Raw genomic sequence first — 22,875 nt, 5'->3', positions numbered from 1 at the left:
ACAGATGATTTGCAAATATTTTCTCCCATTTGATAGGTTGCCTTTTTATTTTGTTGATGACTTCTTTTGCTGTGCATAAGCTTTTTAGTTTGATGTAGCCCCCCCTTGTTTATTTTTGCTTTTGTTGCCTTTGCTTTTGTGTCAAATCCAAAAAATCATTGCCAAGACCAATATAAAGGAGCTTACTGTTATGTTTTCTTCTTTGAATTTTATGGTTTCAAGTCTTATGCTTAAATCTTTAATCCATTTTGTTTTAATTTTTGCATATGGTGTAAGATAGTGCTTGAGTTTCATTCTTTTGCATGTGGCTGTCCAGTTTTCCGCATACCATTTATTGAAGAGACTGCCTTCCGCATTGAATATTCTTGGCCCCTTTGTCATGAGTTGATTGACCGTATATGTGTTGGACTCTATTCTATTCCATGGGCGCATGTGTATGTACCATATGTTTTGATTACTATAGATTTGTAATATAGTTTGAAATTTCGGAGCATGATACCTGCAGCTTACTTCTTTTTCAAGATTGTTTTGGCTACATAGGGTCTTTCACGGTTCCATACAATTTTTAGGGTTATTTGTTCTATTTCTGTGGAAAATGCCACTGGAATTTTAATATGGATTGCCCTGAATTTTAATGTGTATTGCTTCAAGAAGTATGACATTTTAACAATTTTAATACTTTCCAACCCATGAGCATGGGATAACTTTTCATTTATTTGTGTCTCTTTCAATTCCTTTCATCAGTGCCTTCTAGTTTTCAGTGTACACATCTTTCCCCTTTTTGGTTAAATTTATTCTGAGGTATTCTTTTTGATTCAGTTGAAATTAGGATTATTTTCTTAATGTCTCAAATAGTTTATTATTAGTATATGGAAACAGATTCTTTATATATTGATTTTGTATTCTGCAACTTTACTGAATTTGTTTATTGTAGCAGATTTTTGGTGGAGTTTTTTTGCTTCCTATATCTAATACCATGTCATCTGAGAATAGTGACAGTTTTATTTATTTATTTTTTTCCCTTTCCACTTTGGATGACTTTTATTTCTTGTTCTTACCTAATTGCCCTGGGGCTAACCTTCTAATACTATGTTGAATAAAGGTGGTGAGCATGGGTATCCTTATCTTGTTTCTGATCTTAAAGGGAAAACTTTTAGCTTCTCACTGTTGAGTATGATCTTAGCTGTGAGGGTGTCATATGTGACCTTTATTGTGTTAAGGTACATTCCTCTATGCCCACTTTGTTGAGTTTTTATCATATATGGATGCTGAATTTAGTCAGATGCTTTCTCCACATCTATTGAGATGATCATATGATTTTTATCTTTCATTTCATTAAGGTGCAGCTCACATTGCTTTATTTGTGGATATTGAACCATCCTTATATCCATGGAAGAAATTTCACTTGATTGTGGTGTGTGAACCTTTCAATGCATGGTTGAATTTGGCTTGTTAATATTGTTGAAGATTTTTACATCTATATTTATCAGGGATATTGGCCATTAATTTTCTAGTTTTATGGTATCTTTGTCTGGTTTTGGTGTTAGGGTAGTGCTGGCCTCCTAAAATGAGTTTGGAAGAATTTTCTTTTGTTTTTGGAAACATAAATAATTCTTACACGCTTAGAAGTTAGGAGTTCATTAATATAACTATATTAATAATTAATATATATCAATATACCCACTGCTATAATGTGAAAATAAGCTTTAGTAGGAATATGGTCAATGTGTTGTTGAAGAGTTAAATTGGATCTCAACCTCCAAATATCCTGGTGGAGGAAGATGATATGATTTGTAAGATTGAGGCTATTTAGAAATTCCAAGACAGGGGCGCCTGGGTGGCTCAGTCAGTAGGTGTCTGCCTTCGGCTCAGGTCATGATCCCGGGGTCCTGGGATCGAGCCCCGCATCGGGCTCCTTGCTCAGCGGGAAGCCTGCTTCTCCCTCTCCCACTCCCCCTGCTTGTGTTCCCTCTCTCACTGTCTCTCTCTCTCTGTCAAATAAATAAATAAATAAATAAATAAATAAATAAATAAAAATAGAAATTCCAAGACAGCTTAAGGAGAGCTAATTAGTTTGACCATTTTCTGTTCCTTTTAAATCCTGTGCTTATTTCCTAGGTAACTACTTCAAAATATTCCTAGTTCATAAGTTCCTCAAAAAAATAGAGTGGCAAGAAGTAACATACATGTGTGTAAAGACTGGGTATTAAGGAAAATACATTTGATGGGAGGGACAATATTGACTAATTAAAGACATTGAAACAAATTATATGGGTTATATTTTGTTTTTGGAGACAATAAACATTTGAGGATCAGAATAATATATTGAATGGCGTGTTTAGAGATTTCAATCTAGAATGAGAGGCCAATTTAGAATCCTTGGTAGGAATCTAGATTTGCATTATGAGGACCCAGAAGAGAGTAAAGACAACAAAACAGAAGGCAAGAGCAAAAGAGAACTTCAGGATTTCCACAGGATGAATAAGAAGGAAATAATGCTGAAGCTGTAAGTAACATCAATTGAGGCAGGTATAGAATGGGCCAATTGAAAGGCTGTAAGAGAGAAAGACACAACAGAGGAAAAGTACCAGTGTTGCTGTTGTTAGTTTTATTTGCTTGTTTGCTTTAGAAAAAGTTGCATTTATTCTTTTCAGAAAATATTATGGGAGAAAAGTTTGAGAGCTTTTTCATTCTTCATCTCTCAAATTGTACAAGTATACTTATAGTCAAGTAGATGTATTTAAGTTATATGTCATGTTTAGGATCCAAAATGCTTTGGTTCATGATTTCATTCCATTAGCATATATGAAGTGCCTGTTAGTAGTATGGACTCGTGCTGGGTCCAGATTATTTAATGAAGGAAAAAAGAGAGTGATCCTGAGCTCAAGGAGCTCTTCCCTTTGGTGGAGAAGGACATTACTCACATCATCATACCAATAAATATAGAATTTTGCACTGAGTTCATCACAAATAATGAAAGTAAACCAGCTCTTAAAAAGCACAGAACGAAGAGTTTGAGGGTGTCAAGGAGACCTTCCGTGAGGCAGTGACATGTATACTGGGATTTGAAGTGTTAACAGAAATTGCAAAGGAAGAAGAAGAGAGTTTTAGAGAGAAAGAGGTAAAGGCATATGCTATAGCGCTGTAGCGAAAAGAAAATGATGTCTTACAGAGAGCCATGGGGAGAGGGCCTCATGCAAGATGTAAGTTCTAGAAGTCATGAATCACATCACAGAACATAGCAGAAAGGTACTGAGAAGATAAAACAAACTTTCTTAGTATAGGATTGGAGAGTAGGCATGAAGAACATTGTCAAAGTTCATTAAAATGAATAATTTTTTTAGTAGGAGACAATATTTGAGTATAGCATTTTCTCCTTTTGGCATTTTACTTAACACAATTTGTTGTTGTTGTTGTTGTTGTTTTTTCACAATAAATGGACTGGGTACACGTTCCCAGGTATCTGTTAATCCTCTTGTTGAAATTTTGTGTCAACAGGGTCCATAAAGAGAACTTCAATTACCGTTAGGGTTTCTACCCTGTTTTCTTAACCCCACACAGGGGCCATGACTTTGCTTTTTGTGGTCCAAAGGATCATATTTCATAGCCCCTCTGCACAGCCCCTCGTTTGCAGCAGTATAAGGATCCAAGGCAACTCACTGTTGAGTATCTAAGGTGTAACAGTAATGACTAGAATAGAAGGGAGATTCCCTTCTAGGGTTCTGTTTCTTAAAACCTCAGGAAAGTCACAAGCTACTGTTGTTGCACACATTTTGAAAGGATAAGACGTGATGGTTGAACTGGCTGCTCTTTTGTGAGAGCTGCCAATGTCTCTGCCATGATTATAATCAGAGAAAATTGTAAATGTACAAAGAAAGGCAAATTCTGAATGCAATGAGAAGGTGGGAAGGAAACACTATGGCGTTAATGAAAGAGAGATGGCAGCTTTGTGGGTGATGAGGGAAGTTTATGATTCCTGGAGGAAGTCGTGATCGAGCTATGGCTTGGAAGATGGTGAGACTCAAAAAATGAGAGTGGCGATCAGAAGGGAAAAACATTTCAAGTAAACATAATTGTAAACACAGGCCCAAAAAAGTACTGAGTGTATTTAAAACTAAAAAAAAAATAATTTATTTTGACTAAAATTGGAATGACATCTGTTTTAGGGAGAGTAGTTTGATGCTAAGTACATGCTGTGAACAAAAGGTTGAGCATACAGCTCTCTGGAAGGAGACTTCTAGAAAATACTGCTGAACGTATATCTCCCAATTGACTGACATAGCATTCCTCTTTTCTTAGATATAGTTGGAAGGGATTTGTCACCTTTGCTTAGGTAACTGTCAACCCCCCTGCAAATATATTTTAATTTGCAGATGTGTACATTGGAAGCGGGTGAGTCATCTATGTTGGGTGGAAGTTAAAGCAGTGAGATTAAATGCATTCAACTGAGAGAGACCACAGTGAACTCAGGGCAAAGAGGAAGAGCAGACTCAATAAATAGGAAATTTAGGTCAAAAAGGAATTCACAACAGCCCATGCACAGTGAACATATGGAAGCTCTGAAAGAAAAGTTGGCATGTCTGATAAAATTTCCAAGGGGGGGGGCCCACATCTTTCCCATGTTTGGATTCTCCAGTAGTGCATAGTACTTATACGTACCATAAAAAAACCATTAAATATGTACAGAATGATTCCATGCAAAAATAAACTCAATAAAAATTACCAAAATACTTATTTTTAAAATAAAATGCTAAAGAGTGTATAATATATATAAAGTAGCTGATGAACCTGGCCAAGAGGTTTCCCTAAAGAGATGCACTGTGTTAGAGTAGACTTGTGAATACCCATTTTATTCCCTAAACATTACAACTACCCAGTAACTCAGCTAAGCATCATTTCCTTCTTCTCCCATCATGTGCTTTATTGGATTTTTTTTTTTAGAAAATTCAAGGTTTAATTAGGGATTTATGGTTATTATTATTATTTTTTTTAGTTTTCCTCATCATGTGGTCTTAGATGCATCCAGGTATCTAAGAATACATTTGAAAGCATTAATTGTAGTTATTTTTTTATCTTTGCTTCCCTGTGCCTTGTTTATAAATCTTTAATATAAGAATAACTGACAAGTGAAATTTATGTAAAAATGCAAATTAAAAAGGGCAAGGAAACGCATTTTTTGCAATACTGCTTTATTTTGTAGAATTCTGTTTCATAATTAAAAATATGTTCGAACATAAAATGGAAGATTTACTATAACATTTACCTTCTGCTTATTTCCATTTTTTATGCTAATGGCTATGCACTATGTGCTTTTTATATTCTTTAAAAGAGACAAATTATTCAGATTTATTTTTCTATTGAGAACTCTAAAGATACCACATTCATATTAAAAAGGTTTTATTTTTTCTCATTCTAGAGAATTGATGTTCAGCTGTTAATTTTTCTTTCCCCCACTATTTGTTGGTGATAAATACCAAAGATCAAAACTTTAAGTATTACACCTCTTTTACCTAACTTTGAAGGACAACTGAATGATGCAATTGATTTTTAAACTACACATCAGATGCAATGCTGAGATGTCACGTTTACAGAGTTCCATGGGTTTTTACATTGGACTTCAAGATTATTACTCTTCTGGGTTGCAGTTTGCTGTAACCCTTAGGTCAGGGTTCTCCAGAGAAATAAAAACATGAGGGGTGTGTGTGTGTGTCTGTGTGTGTCTGTGTATAGATAAACAGATTGATCAATTGATTGATTGATTTTAAGGAATTGGCTCATGTGATTATAGAGGCTTGGTCGATCCAAAATCTGCAGGGTAGGCTGACAGGCTGGAGACCAAGGAAGAGTTGCATTGTGAGTCCAAAAGCTGCCTGCTGGCAGAATGCCTTCTTGGTTGGGGAGAGATGGGTTTTTCTATCAGAGGCCTTCAACTGACTAGATGAGGCCAGTCCACATTATGAAGGATAACCTGCTTTATCAAAGTCCACTGATTGAAGTGTTAATCTCATCAAAAAAAAAAAAAAAAAATCTGGGGCGCCTGGGTGGCTCAGTCGTTAAGTGTCTGCCTTCGGCTCAGGTCATGATCCCAGGATCCTGGGATCGAGCCCTGCGTCGGGCTCCCTGCTCCGCGGGAAGCCTGCTTTTCCCTCTCCCACTCCCCCTGCTTGTGTTCCCTCTCTCGCTGTGTCTCTCTGTCAAATAAATAAAATCTTAAAAAAAAAAAAAAATCTTCACAGAAACATCTAGAATAGTGTTTGACCAAATATCACAACACCATGGCTCAGTCACATTGACACATAACATTGCCTATGACAGTGACTGTCCCTCAGCGCACTGTGTCTCTTCAGTCGCACTCATACATTTAGTTCTAAGGCTGTTGTCCTTTTTTGCTTCCCAGACATTTGCAGGATTTTTCCCCTGAAAGATTATTAAAGTTATTACTATTAACGATTGCTACCATTCTAAATTATTTATTACAATCACCACTGCCGCTACTATGAATTCCCAATCGCTAAACACCTTCTATGTGGTTTGCACTGAAACATGGGTTTTGCTTACATATTTTATCTCTGATCCTCACAACGAAACATAGGAAGGTAGTTATAAATATTCATTTTGCAAGTGGACGAGCTCAGAGTCGGTTAGGGTTGAGGGATCTGTCCAAGGCCTCACAGCTGTGAAGTGGTCAAGCCTGGACTGGGTCTCACGATTCTTTGTCTTTGCCGGTACGTGACCGTCTGCCTCACTTAATGAAGCACATGAGTGGCTTGTAAACTGGGGCCGAGTCGTTCAGCGGCTATGACTTCACAGTGACAAGAGGGGTTTTTTAATTAAAGCAAGAGCCATTAAATAAGATATATGAACAGGTTTTCTAACCAAAAGGCCCTTCTCATAGATTACTGTGAGAGTTTATGTAATATTTCCTTGAGTTTTTAAAACAGTAGCCATTTATTTTGGCTTATTTCAGAGTAATCTTGTCTAGAGAGAGGAAAACTGAATATATCCACAGTTGCCTTTCCCCTCCGTCTCACCTTTCATGAATTAATTAGGGGTTATGTTGGAGAGATTCAGATTTGAATTACTTGGTAAGGATTATCAAGATCCAAGCTGAGGAATTTGGATGGGTTTCATCAGAAATTGTTACTGTTACAGATCTGAAGGAAGGAGCCTGCTAGAGAGAGCCAAATGGAACAGGAATCCTTTATAATGCCATAATGGTACTCCTCACGCTCCTGAGACAGTTTCTTAGGACTTCTTACATTATAATTCATTAAGATGTCCCAACGATGTTTTATGTCACAATGTTTATATCCAGGCAGTGTTTCTCTGTCATAGTAAGTATTCCATCGGAACCAAGAATGGGTATCCTTCTCCAACAGTTACATTGGCTTTGGAAAATAGTGTTACCTTTTGAGATCACAGTTTAGAGCACCCTTTATAATATGTCCGTCACTGTTGGCAGTGACAGATAAGGAACAGAACTCAGAACTCTTTATTGCCCGTAGTCAACACAATCCCAGTGGGGGCTTAAGTGGAGTTATTTTTGCATTTTAAAGCTGTACCGGCTCAAAAACTCTGAGTGTATTGAATATATTGGGTGCTGACATACAATAGAGACATTCATTCTGACACAGTCTCGTTCCTTTTTATTTATTTTCTTAAACAATTTTATAGGATCTTAGAGATTTCAGAAATAATCCTGTGTCCTACACAAGACAACTCAAGACATTCTCTTGAATTTTATATCTTTTTTTAAAAATTTCAAATCAGACCAGTTTGGCTTGATTTTGATATGATTATCATAACCCATCTAATTATATCCCAAATCAAAGTGCATGTAGCTTTAAGTGCATTCTTATTTTAAATGTGTTGTAACCACTTTTGTTACTGTTTTTCTTTAAGTCTATATGCCACAAAAATATTAAATTAGGCTTCTTTAACTTTAAATCATTTATGAAAATTATCTGGGTGGCTCAGTCAGTTAAGCATCTGCCTTCAGCTCAGGTCATGGTCCCAGGGTCCTGGGATTGAGCCCCGCATCAGGCTCCCTGCTCAGTGGGGAGTCTGCTTTTCTCTCTCCCACTCCCTCTGGGTGTATGCCCTCTCTCTCTCTCTTTAGCTCTCACTCTCTCTCAAGTAAATAAATAAAATCTTAAAAAAAAAAGTTATACACTCAATCTCATTAGGTAAATGTGATTAAAACACACACACACATATACACACACACACAGAGTTTCAAGTCTGGAAAATATTTTGGAGGTTCTGACTCCAGGTCCAGCTAGTTGTGATTCACTGTGGTAAGCTGCTTAACGATTTTAAGGCTTGGTTATGTACCTAGCATTCTTAGACTTAAAGCTACATGCACTTTGATTTGGGATATAACCAAATGGATTATGATGATTATATCAAAATGAAGCCAAACAGTTTGATTTGAAATTCAAAAAGAGAAAAAAAAAATGTATAAAACTGCCTACCTTGGGGCACCTGGGTGGCACAGTCACATAAGTGTCTGACTCTTGGTTTTGGATCAGGTCGTGACCGCAGGGTCTTGAGATTGAGCCCAGAATCTGGGAGCACTCAGCTTGAGTCTGCTTAAGACTCTCTCTGCCTCTGTCCTTCCCCACCCCCACCCCCCCCCTAAAAAAAAAAAAAAAAAAAAAAAAAAAAAATCTAGTCTAAGACTGCCTACCTTCCGGGAGCTTACTGTCATGCAAAGCGTTTACTCACTTCTTAATTTAAAGGCGGTGTGCTAGGGGCACCTGGGTGGCTCAGTCAGTTAAGCCTCTGGGACTCTTGATTTCAGCTCAGGTCATGATCTCAGGGTCCTGGGATCCAGTCCTGTGTGTGTTGTGGGGGGGAGTCCATGCTCAGTGGGGAGTCTGCTTGGGATTCTTTCTCTCCCTCTGCCTCTCCTCCCACTCATGTACTCTCTGTTTCTCTCTAAATAAATGAAATCTTAAAAAATAATAAATGTAGGTGATATGCTTGAATTCCAGGAAGTGTAATTAGATTTGCTTACAGTCTGAGAAAGGACCCTTGTTCTTGTGAGGTGCCATGTGACTCAGGGACATTGAATTAATGTCTGCTACTCTTGGTGAACATAGTAGTACCAAATTTTAGGTTTAGTTTTTTACAGAAAATTTTGGTGATTTAAAAAAATTTTGGTAGGAATACTCAATGCATTCAGCAAATGCTAAATCTGTGCAGGACACATTCTAAGTGCTTTACATGTTTGTTCTCACTTAATTTCCATCGGGATCAGAAGGGCAGGGGCTCTTTTATCCCTGGAGTCTGATGATGGAGGAAACAGAGTACTAGAGATGATCTTGCCTACATTTGTAAAGGTGGGAAGTAGCAGACCAATAATTTGAACCCCGAGTCGTATTCTAGAGTCCATGTCATTAGTGTTTGAGCATCCTACCTCCTTGGTAAATAATGATATTTGCCATCAGATAGCATAGGCCATTGGCACCTCATTTGTTTTGATTCTAGACATTCTAAAATTATCTCATTAATAGGTAATGAACTTCGTGGATACTTTTTATTAAAAGACTGAAGGATTGGGGTGCTTGGGTAGCTCAGTTGGTTAAGCATCTGTCTTCAGCTCAGGTCATGATCCTGGGGTCCTGGGATTGAGTCCCACATCGGCTCCCTGCTCAGCGGGGAGTCTGCTTCTCCCTCTCCGTCCACTCTCCCCTGCTTGTGCTCGCTCTCTCAAATAAATAAATAAAATATTTAAAAAATAATAATAAAGAAGACTGAGGGGTTGGTTTTCTTTATAACCTAAACAAAATTATTATGAAATGGTATTTGTTTTACATTAATTTACATATTTATATTTTAATCAAGTGTGGTACTTAATATTCCATCGAATTATATTCCCTTATATATTGTGACTATTTTGATGTCAACAGAGTACAAACCACTATTACATTAATTTTTTAATACTTTAAACATATTACTGTTGTCTCTAAATGGCAGGTGACTTCATGAGTTGAAAATGTACTACAAATCAATGTGCGCTGTCCCATTTCTTAGCATTTTTTAGTCATTTTTTTTAGTCTACATCTATTTCATTAGAGAAAAACGGCTCCTGTACTTTTATGAAGTTTATATGCCAAAATTTCATTGTTTTATTTTGAATTTATTTTGAATAGTCAGTGTTAGATACACCCTCTCAAATATTTTTTCATATTGTCAAGTTCATATAATTTTTACTTTTTGATCCATAAAGGTAAGAGAAAGGAAGTAGTACACACACACCACTAAAGCCATGTTAAATTGTTAAAATTCTTCTGTTATTTTGTAATTATTCATTTTGATTCCAATGAATCAGTAAAACATTATGCCATTTTCAGGGTTTATACTGTGTAAGTTACTAGAACAACATTTGAAGTGATGAGAAATATTGATTATCTTCAGATGCACTGGAAGATATTAAATGTTTTATTTGCTATATTTTTCAAACTTCCAAACATGATGATATGTCTCCAGTTGAAGTAATCTAAGTGTAGCAGGAGCATTTAAAATAAAAAAACTTCCTAGCATTTTCTTGTTGTCTTTGGTCTTCTTGGCTGGACACTTGCCCATGTGGAAATTAGTTAAGAGCAGCTCATTTCTCCAGATCTATACCCAACTCTTCAAGATTGGAGATTGACATTGTCATCTAGCCTCTCTTTTACATAAATTGCAAGATGCTTATCACAAATATCATTTTATCATGTTTTTGAAATTGTAAATAACATATAAAATGGTGAATTTATAATTTCAGAGTTTCCCTCAAATACTAATAATTTGTTTTCCAATGTTCACATATAGTTAATATATATATAAACCTAAGAATTAATATTGCACACAAAAATAATAATAAAAAAGATAGAATAACATTTATTAGTTTCTACCCAATTCATACATAAAACAAAAAGTGTTCTGTTATTAAATATATTTGACAGACTTGATTACTTGTGTTTTCTCAGTTGATGTACCGCATTCTGTTCATGCCTGTTTTTCATGTCTGTTGGATTGGGGTCATGCCTTGTTTTTCTTTCTGTGTTTTAGCAACTTAGCGCGGGGCAGGCATTCAGTAAATGCATCAGAATTAGGAGAGAAGGGGAAAAGAATGGGAAAAGAATGGAGGGGTGAAGGAAGGCAGAGAGAAGTACGAGACAGTGATACTAACTAAAGGATGACTACTACATATCCCTAGGGGAACACTATTACTTTACTTCTGTCATTTTTAGCAGGCAAGAGTCCCTTCTCGCTGAGCTTTCAACTCCTGTCAATAGCCATGCGAAGGCTAAAATTAGATCCTTTCAGATTAGGAAAAGGAACCAAGAACCAACCAAATGAAAAAAAAAAAAAAAAAATATATATATATATAAAATTATTATTAATAAATAATATATATATATATATAAAACATCTCCTAAAAAGAGCTGTAAACTATTTTTGTGTGAAAAATTTGTAAGAATTCAAAAAAAGAAGCCCAGAAAGAGACATTAAACTAAATAGTGTATCAAAATATTAAGACATGATAAATGATAGTACAAGAAACAGAAATAGTCAATTAAAGGGGGAAAAGAAAAAGATGTCGAGAAATGACTCTGGACAAAAAGAACACATAGCACCATGGATTCTTTAGCTTTCTCAGTGGTCAGCTAGGCCTGTCAACTAGTAAGGCTGTTATTTGTGCCTTGCTCTTCTCAAAGTGCCACCGAACACCCCGATGCAAAATGTACTCGTGGTGTTGAGGCTCCCTTTTCCCCATCTACTGGAGAGAAGGAATGGATTACCTCTCCTGAGATCCTGAGACCATGGAGACCATGCCCTCTACAAAGCCTACAGCCAACAGACAAAATAAGATTTGTACTCTCCTGTCCTCTTCAAGCCTACCCTAAACCAGGATATCTCAACTGCAACACTACTGACAATTTGGACCAAATGATTTTGTGTGGATATACACAGGAGAGAGGAGGGCTGTCATGTGTATTGTAGGATGTTTGGCAGCTTCTCTGACTTCTACCCACTTAATCACAGTAACATCCCTCAGTTGTGGCCACTAAAAATGTGAGCAAACGTTGCTGAATGTTCTTTGTAGGGCAAAAGTGCCCCTGATTGAGAATCGCTGCCCTAGATAAAGATTGTGCTTATTTCTTCTCTTCATCCAATAATATGCCTTGATTTATATTTCAGTATAATTACTGGGCTTGCCCTGATCCATTCTCTAGCTCTCACTAGTACCACATACACAAACATGAGAAAAGAAAACAAGGGTAGATCCATTCTTCATTTTGGAGCCATCCAGTCCCCGAGGCGATTAGCCCGGTGACTTTGGTCTCATTAGCATGAAAAGATTTCCCAAGAATTTCAAACTGTTAGTACTGTGCACGTTCATTCACACCCACGTACATACACACGGAATTAATAACCAATCCAATAGTTAAAAGCAGAACAAGTGGTGAAAATATAATACATGGTATTAAAAAATATAGCTGAAGATAACAGAAGGTATGTTATTTTTTATTGAAATCATATGGGAAAATGTTGGTTTAAACGACTATGACATTTTGTTCCTTTACTGTATCAACCACATAGTTCTTTCCAGCAAACCTTGCCTGTGAAAATGACAATACAAAGAATATTGTCAGAATACGGAAGATTTTTTTTTCCTATAATGGGATATTGTAGAGAATGAACATTAAGGATTACGTTCCTAATCCATTCCACAACTCCAGTGGTGCAAGATGGGACTGCATAATGTATCCACTTTCATGCAGTCTATTTTAAGCACCCAAGTTTGATGATAAAGAAGTTAATATGGTTTCCAGGAGTGTCTAACTTACCCTCAGGGAGTAGCTCATGCTGGGAGACCTTGGCTCATTATGGATTATTTTGTAGCATCAGTCATGCTATGAGATGACAAGGCTTTATAGGACAAATATTATGGATCGATCTTCAGAGGCCAGCACTACATGCAGCCAAAAATCCTCATTGGCAGAACAAAACTGAAAGCTCTTAATGAATTCTGTTACCGTGGCAGCATACTGTCAAATTATGCACTAATAGCAAAAGAGCTAGAAAACCATACCAAGAAACCAGCATGTGTTTTGGCAAGCTGGAGACCAGGGTCTGGTGCTGAGCTTCCAAACATTCTAAAGGAGAGAATTAACATCAAAGTAAGCCAAAATCCTTGTGCAAACTCTCCAGGCTTTCAGGTATGAATCCTAGAGCAGCTACTTGAACATGAGGGTAATTTTTTTTTTCTTGTTTCTTTTCTTTATTTTTTTTCCCAGATGTAATTAGATGTTAATTGGTTTAACAATAAAGAACATAACAAAAGGGTAATGAGACCACATTTTAGGGAACAGAGTTCTATTTTATAAGTCAATTCCTACACTATATCAACATCCGTAATTTAAGATGTGGTAGAATTTTATGGCAATTAGCATAATATAAAGGTGACCAGATGTCCTTGATTGCTTAGGAATGAGCCTGCATTTTATATTTTTGTCTTTGGAAGATAACCACATTGAAATCTTTCTCAAATTGTATCATGTAGATCATGTAAATCACCTGAAATATCAGAAAATCAGAGATTTCAATGATACGTATATAAAGCATCTGGGAGAATGAAGATGTACAAGTTGTCTGTGAAGTTTCACTTATTTGTAGTATTTCTTTTCTTTGTTTCAGGGCTGGTATTTCCCAGTTTCCTAAAACTTTGGCACACACGTTGCAAACTTACCTGAAACATTGTCTTTTTCTCTGTTTCCCTTGTTCTCACCCAAATTCTGTATGTTATTTCTTATCTTGCATTTATTTCCCTTTTCTTTCCCAGAAAACACAGTTTCCCATGTCTCTTCTCCAACTGTTTTTGTTTGGTTTTGTTTTGCTTTTTGAAATGAAAGGAAAGAATATGGCGATGGAGAAGTGGATTTCAGACTTTGCTCCCTGAAAACCTAGAGGTTTACCAGAAGTGGCTTCTGAGCTGTAGGTGGGGGAGAGAACACAAGGAGCAGAAGGGCTCTAGGACTTTCATTCCAACTTCCATGACAGCAGTTTTCAAATAATATTCCATTTAAAGAAAGATTTCCACAACACAAGTATCTCTACCGTGATAGAACCCACAAAGCTATCATGTAGAGTGTATCCAGGTAGGGCATTTGACAAAAGGAATGCAATCCCACTGAAAAATAGAAGCGTGGGGAAGTTGAAGAAATTTACTGTGTGAGTTTTATCCCATCATTAATCTTCCTTTAACCAGTTTTTTGTTTTTTGTTTTTTTTTTGTGGAGCCCAACATGTGGCTTGAACTCACGACCCTGAGACCAGGATTAACTGACTGAGCCACCCAGGTGCTCCCCACCCTTCCTTCACCCACTTTAAGTGCAATGTCAACAAAAAAATCTGGAACTACTCATTTCCTCCTATTTCACAGTAGCTCTCCCCAGAAAACTCTAGCATGATTTCATACTTTCTCCATCTCAACAGGAACAAAGCATGTATTGGTTCTAGAGTATTTCCACTGAGTGGGGCAATAAAATAATATGAAAGGGTAAAGATGTCACTAAGTAGCGAAGCAAGCCAACTAACAACCATCTCAAATGATGTCTCTGTTGTTGTCCCAAAGAAAGACTGTATATCTCAATAATTTCTATGGCTAGAAAATTATTTTTATAGGGAAAAAATGTTACTTTTTAGTCATAAATATGTGTTCAGTCAATACAGAATTATCCTTACATAAAATAAAAATTATAATTTGTATCCTAATAAGATGTAAAATTAATTTTAAAATTCAAAAAATAAATTTATACCAATGCACTGTAAAGATTTGTCCTACATTAATGAAAATAGAGTTTGAGATTTATAGGACATGATGTCAAAATGCTAATCCTTCCTGGCAAAACATGAAAGGGCAGGAAGTCATGGATTGTTATTTTCATTTAAATTCTTGAAGTTTACCCTTAAATTAACTGCTATTAAATAGCTTTTTCAATGATGTTGGGTAGTAAACAGTTTATTATTTATCTTGATTTTTTTCTTGAGGAAATAACTTATTGCCCTAAGTTTTCCCCTATATAATGGAAAATTGTTTCTTAAATTTACCATAAAATTTTAATACATTTTATTTTTAAAAATTCTGTTTTCTCCAAATCCAAGTGGTATGATTTTTTTTTTTATTCTTAGCATAGTAGAGAACTATGTAAAGAGACATTTTAGGGGGCGCCTGGGTGGCTCAGTCGTTAAACATCTGCCTTCGGCTTAGGTCATGAACCCAGGGTCCTGGGATTGAGCACCACATTGGGCTCTCTGCACAGCAGGAAGCCTGCTTCTCCCTCTCCCACTCCCCCAGCTTGTGTTCCCTCTCTCTCTGTCTTTCTGTCAAATGAATACATAAAATCTTTAAAAAAAAAAGAGAGACATTTTAAGTTATATTATGTCAGCAGATTTTGGTTACTTGGAAAAAATGTATTAAAATAACATGTTCCTAATTTTTTTATTAAATGTTACTTCTGTATAAATTTATAGCAGGAAATACTTTGGCAAGCTACAGTTTTTAAAATTAACATTGAGTGTTTTACTGGAAAAAGACTTTGAAAGTTGCCCTGTGCTTTTAACAGTGGCTGGAAAAGGAAAAGAAATTAAAATGGATAAATAGCTAAAATGGAAATGCATAATTACAATGAAATGATACTTAAGTCCAAATCAAGTTTCAGTATAGAGTATATTTTAAAATATCTTCAGAGAAAGAAAAATGTTATATCTTTTAAGATTAAAAATTTGCTTTTTAAACATGTATTTTCAGATGACTTTACTTGTGATTATGTATGTCTAATTCAAACCATGTTATGTTTCTTTCTGTGTTTGGCAACTTTCAACCATTAAAATTAAAATTAGTGTTTAAGAAATAATTCAAGGAAAAGACTCCTCCAATAATATTTGCCCCAGTGAGCTGGGTAATTCTTGTAAATTGGTCTTTTGGCCTGAGTGATTTAGATAATTACTTAAATTCTCTATTTCAGGTTGAATATTCAGATACTACTCAATATCAAGCATATGATAAAGATGATTTGTTTTATTTTTTCTTCAGTAACTTGATCAAAGATAAATGAAACAGTATACTTTACCCATGTATTGACATCTTATGTTCTATAATTGTTCAGAAGCAGTGTATCTTTAATTTGATTAGATCTTTTTTCCTATTGTTATTTCCCAATTTGTTTGATGAGTTAGCAAAGATTTATTTCATCAAAGAAAATTCCGGATAACTGGTGAAACATAAGTTTCTAATCAGTATGTAACTCAAACTATTCTTTATTCACTCCATGAAAACCAATGATTAGATTACCTATAAACATTACAGGGTGGGGGAAATGAATGCATTATCTACTCAAGTAGGATATTTTCATTTTTGCGTAACTGAAATTTTCTTTTCCTTTTTCAGTAGTATTTTTAATTTATGGTATGCAATGAGAAATAATTTTCCCTTGCCTTTTGTAGTTTTTAATTCATGAAAATAAACTAAAACCAGGAGATTATAATTATAATATTTCTTATTTATTAATGTAAAAGAATCCTATTAACTATTACAATTTAGCCTTTATTGTATTTTAAATTAACATATTCATGTTTTTGTGACTTTTTAACAGGCAATAACTTCAAGCTCTTGTGGTGGATAGAGATTTTTGCTGCAAGGAAATAACAGTAAGTGCTCATGTGTGTGCAATAACTTTTTAAAAACTACAACATCTCAATATTTGGAACTCCATTATGCTTAAATGCATGAAAAAAGTTAATATGATTATTTAAATTTAGCCTCCCATTTTATAATTTTGATAAACTGTACTCACTCTCGTGGTATTTGCCATAGAGTTTTAAAAGATCATTTTAATAATGGAGAAATACAGATCCATGGCCTTGTCTTTACATTTGTCCCACATGTTTGTTCTGTTGTGCTGTATAAATTTTGTTTATGCTTTTATGACATTGATTATCTCTTTGATTAGCTGATTTACAGACAGTCTGTTTTCTATGGGCAATTATTTGAATATTGGTTTTCAAATTTTGGATTGTGGGACATTTATTTTGCATTAATAACATTTTTTGGAGCAACTCAAATTCATCTTTTGTGATGTTGTATTTTAAATAGTTTTCATACAAATACAAGTCACTAAGTCTTGTATCAATCTCACAAAAGGTAGGAGACGGGCATCTTTCTCCCAAAGGAAGTTAATAGTAAAGTGGGATGGAGCAACTTCTCAGTTATTCTGCAATGTATTTTCATAATGGTTTAAATCTGTGTTTATTTCAAATGTGAGCATAAGTAACTTTTGTTTTACCTGCCATCCTGGGTTATCGTGTGCCTTTCTTTACATTAATGTAATTACCTGGGAATCATCTCTATTCCAAATTGAATAGGGAAATATCAGCATGCTGCAGGCTCTGTGCTCATCCAGGAATTAAAGTAATTTAAGATATGAGGTTTTAAATGGAAACTCTTATTTGTAAGGAGAAGACGTAATTCACTGCCAGAGGTATCTGTCTTACTGAAGCCTCTGGAGAGACAGAAATGCTCTCCAAATTCTGAATTCTTGATTCTCTAAATACTGCAGATACTGCGATCTTACCTACTTGGATAGATTTCTAGTGTGTTTTGTAGTCTGGGCTGTGACCTGGCGTTGAATCCTTACTGATACTGGTCCCTGGGTATCTTTCTGACTCACAGTTGAGCTGTTTGGCATTACTCCTGCCCAGTGATCTTCAATTTGACTAAAGCCTCCTCAGGCAGTTACAGTGTCTTCCTTGAATACGAGGAATTAAATGTTGTTATTTCATAGAATAGGGAATGATTAGACTTATAAAATCCCTGCAAGGCTCATTCAGGAACTTGCTGATTTATAAAAGAAATCATTTTCTATTTGGGGGATTCCAACTTCACCTGTTTATTAAAATAGTTGTAGATACAGGCTTTGGAGAAAAAGTTATATGGATCCTTAGAAAGCCTTAACTGGTTCTAGCTTTGTGATAGCCTAAATGTGATATGAAATGCCTGTTGAAATGACTCAAACTATTTCTCCTTCTTACCGTGGAAAATAAAGAGGAGGAAGGGCAAAGAAAATGTCTTCATACATGAGAAGTGTGAGCATGTCCAGTTCCTTATAACCAAGTGGCAATCATTAGTAGTAGAACTGCGTATTTTATAATGTGATAACCAGATTGGTTCAAACTCTCTTTTCCTTAGATGTTCTAATATTTTTTTATCTTCAAGTCATGTCTACATACTTTCTAGAAACAATAAAATATAAATATGGATGTGTATAATAAAAATATGTATTTATACTAGTACATATACATTTATGTAAATATATACGTATACACACACATCAGCAAAATCGTATTTTCTTAGGGTCCCTAAATGGGAAGCTTTGAATACACATATAGAATTTTATTTATCTTTGGATTATTCTAAGTGATTTTATCTCTAAATCTTCAGTCTCGGTTTGTTCTTGTTCTGTCCTTCATCCATGCATTGAAGAACTCTCAGGGAGCTGGATGTGTGGTCTCAGACACAGATGGTTTAGGGAGGAAAGATTAAATTCCTGTCTACTAGTTGCCCACAGGATCCTGGAGAAAATATAAAAATTTAACAAATTTAATTCATTGTGGTGGGAATTATGATAGGAATCAGGATACAATGATTGAATTAAGGAGGTAAGTACCTAGGTCATCCTGGAGGCCTAAAGCAGTGTTTTCTGGAGAAGGTATTTCTAGAACCACAGTAGTGGTGGTACTGAGAGGGGGTGGTGGTTGTAGTGGTGGTGGTGGTGTGTTTGTGTGTGTGTGTGTGTGTGTTCCAAAGTGGGGTTTGGGCAGGGGGTAAGGGGTGAGGATGAGGATGAGGATGAGGAGACTATAGGAATCATCCCAGGCTCTGTGGGAAGGGAAGTCTATATATGCAGTAGATAGTAAGATCAAGGTGACAGGAGACTATACATGCTCAGGGAGCACAGAATAAAAGTTGCCATGTGCCAGGAAATGAGAGAGCTAGAGCATAAAATTACATCCGCAACTGTACTGAGAAGTTTGCATTTCATTAGATTGTCCCCCAGGAAATAAAAGGGGGCCCTACTGGATTTTACAACAGTAAGGGGCATTGGAGTTGTATTTTGGAAATATCAATAGAGCGGCAGTTTTGAAGAAGGATTAGGAGAGATAGAAAAGGAACAGCGGAAATGGAGATAGGAAAACCAGCTAGGAAATTGTATTAGTAGTTGCAAGAAATAAGTGATGGCCAGCTTATCAAAGGAGGGGGCTTTGTGGGTCAAGCAAGAGCCTGGAAAACTCCAGCTCTGGACAGTGGAGACCAGGTTGTTTATTGGATGTTATCTGTCCTGTTGGAAGAAGGAAATCTGTAGGATGATTATTGACTGGGAGACCCATGAGTGGGTCGAGGGAGAAGAAAGGCTAACGTTAAACTAAACAGTTGCAGGAACACAAAGATGTCTCTGATTTAGGGTACTGGAGTCTTCTTAGTTCCTAGGAAGCATTAGGTGTGATTATGGAGCTCAGCTTAGAACCCAGACAGAACCAGCTGGTTATAATGGCTATGACCATGTTTTCTCTCCTTGACATACTGTCCAATACAGTAGCCTCTAGCCTCATATGATAATTAAAGTTAAAATTAATTAAAATTAAACTAAACCACAAATTTTGTTCCCCAGTTGCCCTTACCACATTTCAAGGGCTCAAACACCAAATGTGGGGAGCAGCTACCCTTTTGGACAGCACGTATATTGCCAAAAGTCACATCTGACAAAGCTGTTTTAGATACTCAAAGCAATCATGAAAGAATGCTATTTTGAATCACAAAAGGATATACATAACTAAATGCGTTTTAACATGTATACCCTTCTAAAACTTTTAGAAATAGAATTATATTCTTAGTCCATAATCAGTCAGTCTGGTGAATAACATCTGAATTTTAATAGAATGAGAAAATTTTAAATCCTCAGGTTTATATTTGAAGGATTTTTTCTCTTCCATCACTGAGGAGCATAACTAAAAGCTACCCTGCCTCTTACAGAACTGACAAAAAGCTTATGGTAATAAATCAAAGGGGCCACTGTAGAGCAAGACAATTTTCTCAAAATATCTTATTTTCTTAATGCTTCTTCAGCATCTCAATTTCCATCTTTAAATTCATTAATAAAACTTACTGATGTCAGTTCTCACTAAAAGATGATAACATTTGGGATAATAGAATTTTATTAGATTGAAATTTCCAGGGCTCAGTATGTAAAATACAGTTTGCCACCTTTGACCCCTTCAAATGTATGAGAGAGAAAAATTTGAAATATCAGTTTTTAATAATAGTGTTCCCAAATGATGGAATATTTTATCTGAGGGAAATATACTCTGATTGCACAGGGAAAAGCCAATTTGCTCTCTATTCTAATTATACACAACCTGAGTGCATTACAGGTGGTCTGTAGGTTAAAAGATGTTTCACACCTGGTAGAATGTTGGTTATAAACGGATTACTTGATCTTCCCTTACCATTATTTGCAGATGAGATATTCAGGGGGAAAAATCAGTTGGAAGTAGGTAGGAAAGGAAGCTGTGAAGAAGTGAGTTAATTTGTAGCTATAGTCCTGGCCTGGTTTTCATAGAACCCTCCCCATGATATTATTTACTGGCTAGAAGCTGTTTGCATTTGGTTACTTGTCTAACACTGCAAACACACACACACACACACACACACACACACACACACACAAAACACGTCTGTACTTCATTCTCTCCCCCAGAAGAGTTTATCAGTGTTACACACACACACACACACACACACACACACACACACATAAAACAAGTCTGTACTTCATTCTCTCCCCCAGAAGAGTTTATCAGTGTTTTTGCCTGTTCAACTTTGACATTGTAAAATGAATCTCCATTCTCCTCTGTCAAAAATAGCTTCATGATTGGTCTCCTTGACTACACACTTTCCTTCTTCCTTGCAGATTAATCTAAGGCATTGTTTTCATCATACCCCCCCCCTTTTTTCCCCTCACAGTCCTTTACAGTGTATACTGATCCCACGGAATAAACATTTGTCTTTGCATTCAAAACCCTTCCAGTCTGTCCCTGTCTGCGATGGGGACACTTAAATTAAATGACTGGCTAACAGCTATTTTGCTGCTGTTCTGGTTCTCCTCCAGCTGGTAAGGGCATTTGCAACTTCAACTGTCTCCCCTTGGGCTCCCTATTTTCTCCACCCTGAGCCCTTCAGCATTCATGTGACTTTTTCCAGATAGTCTTAACCTCTCATGGTCTAAATTCCACCCAATATTTTTCATTTTCCATGGAGTTTATTCATATGCTCCCTTGTGACCACTCTCAAAACGAAATGAAATTAATAATACTTACTTAAGTCTATTAGTCATGTCCGCCTAGTTTGCTTGAGGACATTGTCATGTAAGAAACTTATGAGACTGTGTTGGCAGGGTGCACTCTTAGGTTTCTGCTGATTGAGAATTCAAAGAACAAATACCTGGAACTGCGTGCTTTGATCAACTCACTGACTCATGCTGACCTTAGACGCGATACGGATAGAATTAGCAAAATGTTATTGTCCTTTTCATTGTGCTCAAAAATGCTGGGGCATTGGATTTTCTTCTCAGGATCTCTGAAGAGCTACAAGCTCCATAAACTTTGATACCCTATGTGTCTAAACATCAAGCCAGTTTCTAAAATAACATTAATGTGTTCATGTAGTGACCTTTAAGGAAAATATGGGTTTTAACTTATCTGCCTATAAATATTAAATTAGTTGAAGTAACTAATACGGTCATTTGTGTGTTTATAATACACATTTCATTCAATGAAAGTGAAAAACAACATATTTTATTCATAATTGTATTCATTAAGACATGGAGATATCTTGAGGGATCAACTTTTATGTTTAAAAAGAACTTAAGAAACATGAGAGTTACTTAGAGGCCTTTCTAACGAAAAAGTATCTTCTTCAGCAACATCTTTAGAAGAAATGCAAGTGTTTGACATTCCTAATGACTACTTCAGTGTCTTCTGAGGGTCCTCCTAGCAGGTGCAATAAATTATCCAGCTATTGCATGAAAAAAACTTATCTCGTGCGATTTTATCTTCCATTGTCACTTCATGTATAAATGATCTTCGTGGAATGAAACCAAGGATAGCCAAATTGTGATGGAAGAATGACAAAAAAATATTGGGAGTGATAGGAGACTTCATGCCAGGGATAAAATGAGGATGAAGAGTGCCTCCTGTTAGCTGTTGAAAAGCCTGAGGGATTTCTAAAATATGAAGGGGGAGAATGGCAAAGATAGATTTTGACTAGAGGCAGTTACCTGAAATTTGACCCAGGATATGAATTAGGAAAAAAAAATAAGCTACTGTAATGTGTATATGCAGATTTGTGTTGCCTATGTTTGACAACTGTATTTATAGCATATTAAGCAACTGTGATCATTTCTAAAAAATGACAACTTTAGGTGTGGAAATTAATTCGATTCAGTGTTTGTGAGAATTATACAAATTTGATTTTATAGTCATTAATTTGAAGTAAAACTTGAAATTAAAACCAATTTTATTTCCCCCTGAATGTACTGCTGAGTTGAAATGGCTCATTTGAAACTTTATTAGGTTGTTTTGTTTTGTGGTTTTTTTGTTTTGTTTTGTTTTGGGAGGGGTTAAAAACTTTTATTATTATTATTTAAAAGAACATAATATAAATGCTGTTTGAATTAGGGAATTTTAAACTATTAGTCACTTAGGGGTGCCTGGGTGGCTCAGTCGTTAAGCGTCTGCCTTTGGCTCAGGTCACGATCCCAGGGTCCTGGGA

The 22,875-nt window shown here is 36.0% G+C and overlaps 1 protein-coding gene across 1 annotated transcript in view; it reads left to right on the top strand.

Moving 5' to 3' along the window:
• TENM3 (teneurin transmembrane protein 3) overlaps window positions 1-22,875 on the top strand; it is a 2,501,300-nt gene that overhangs the window by 675,364 nt on the left and 1,803,061 nt on the right. Inside the window, exon 3 of the mRNA XM_032413691.1 lies at window positions 16,649-16,703. The gene's annotated coding sequence lies outside the window, so the exon portion shown is untranslated. The remainder of the gene's footprint in view (window positions 1-16,648; window positions 16,704-22,875) is intronic.

This window comes from Phoca vitulina, unplaced genomic scaffold, assembly GCF_004348235.1.
Source record: "Phoca vitulina isolate PV1807 unplaced genomic scaffold, GSC_HSeal_1.0 scaffold15, whole genome shotgun sequence".
NCBI classification, from domain to species: Eukaryota; Metazoa; Chordata; class Mammalia; order Carnivora; family Phocidae; genus Phoca; species Phoca vitulina.
This window is presented reverse-complemented; position numbering and strand designations above follow the sequence as displayed.